The 1,268-nt window shown below is 51.3% G+C and overlaps 1 pseudogene; it reads left to right on the top strand.

The window, feature by feature from the left end:
- Positions 1–719: 719 nt before the first annotated feature.
- Positions 720–864, top strand: LOC138997463 (small nucleolar RNA SNORA48; annotated as a pseudogene).
- Positions 865–1,268: the final 404 nt, after the last annotated feature.

Here is a 1,268-nt window from a genome sequence, read left to right as displayed (position 1 = left end):
TGCAACCGTGACCTGACCCTGAAGTTGGTGGCCGAGTGGAGGTGCATGTCAACCCCGGGGAAGGCGCCACCCTCGGCCTGGCCGCTCAGCTGGGCTTACGGTGCTCAGTCCTCACCCCCCAGAAAGCCAGAGTCACCTCCTCCCAGGTGAGGACACACAGTTCCCATGCTCCCACCCCCCGTGCTCCCTCGGGTTGGCCCCTGGCTGCGGAAGGCACTGATTGCTGGCTGGAAAGTGCTGAAGAAAGCGATTTGGAGGACGGTCGCTGTCACTAGGGTCTGGTATTGGTTCTGGAGGAGACGGGCTGTGAGGCAGTCAGAAAGCCAGGCCTCGCCGCCAAGTCACTCCCCCTGCAGCCGCTTGCCCTGGGCCTCGGCGGGAATTGGTATGGTCTTTCTTGGATCTCTGCCAGGGAGTTTGTCTTTGAGGTTCTGGAAGAGCCTCATTATAAGGTGTGCGATGTCTGTCTCTTCTCCACCGAGTACCAGGCAGAGCCAGCGCCGAGGTCTTCCTTCCTCTGGCCCGAGCCTTGTCAGCACCCTACTAGAGCCCTGGCCAGGGCGCGTGCCGGAGGCAACCTGTAGATGTTTTCTCTCACATCGGTGTCTTTCTCTCTTTCTCTCTCTCTCTCTCTCTCTCTCTCTCTCTCTCTCTCTCCATTCCTCTCTCTCTGAAATCAACAAACATGGCCTCGGGTGAGAATTAAAAAACCCTCTTAGAACCCCTGGCAGTGGGCCAGGAGACACCCAATTGGTGGTGTTGCTTTTATATCAGTCTGGGGCAAAGCAGATGTACAGTCCTTAGTTCATCCTAGCTTGATGCCTGTGTCGGTGGCCAGAGCTGTTTCATGCCTGAGGCACATTAAAAAACCCCCACCACCAACAGAAAAACAACAATCAAACCTCTAAGAGGTTAACTCTAGTATACATTTTTTTTAAAACACAGGCTCAGAGTTTAAGAGATTTGTTCAAAGTCAGAAAATAGAAACTAAGCAATGCGTATCATGGGCTGTAAATTTCAAAACTATTGGTGATGGCCATGGGGTGGACTAATGGGCTCAACAATCAGAATGACATTATCAGCAGAGAAACAAAACCGTCCTTGAAAAGAATTCTACTTTGGCTGCACGGCCCTTGTAGTCTGGCTGTAAGAGCATGATGCTGGCTCGTATATTTAAATCTGGCCCTGGGCCTGAGTGAGAGTAGGTGAAATTCCATAAATAGTTAAGCATATCTATGTTTTATTCCAATGACCTAAGAATAATAAAT

Source organism: Myotis yumanensis, unplaced genomic scaffold (assembly GCF_028538775.1).
Source record: "Myotis yumanensis isolate MYYU_CA2020_CCGP unplaced genomic scaffold, mMyoYum1.0.hap1 SCAF_18, whole genome shotgun sequence".
In the NCBI taxonomy this organism is placed as follows: Eukaryota; Metazoa; Chordata; class Mammalia; order Chiroptera; family Vespertilionidae; genus Myotis; species Myotis yumanensis.
The sequence above is the reverse complement of the archived record's forward strand: the minus strand, read 5'-3'. Positions and strand labels throughout refer to the sequence as shown.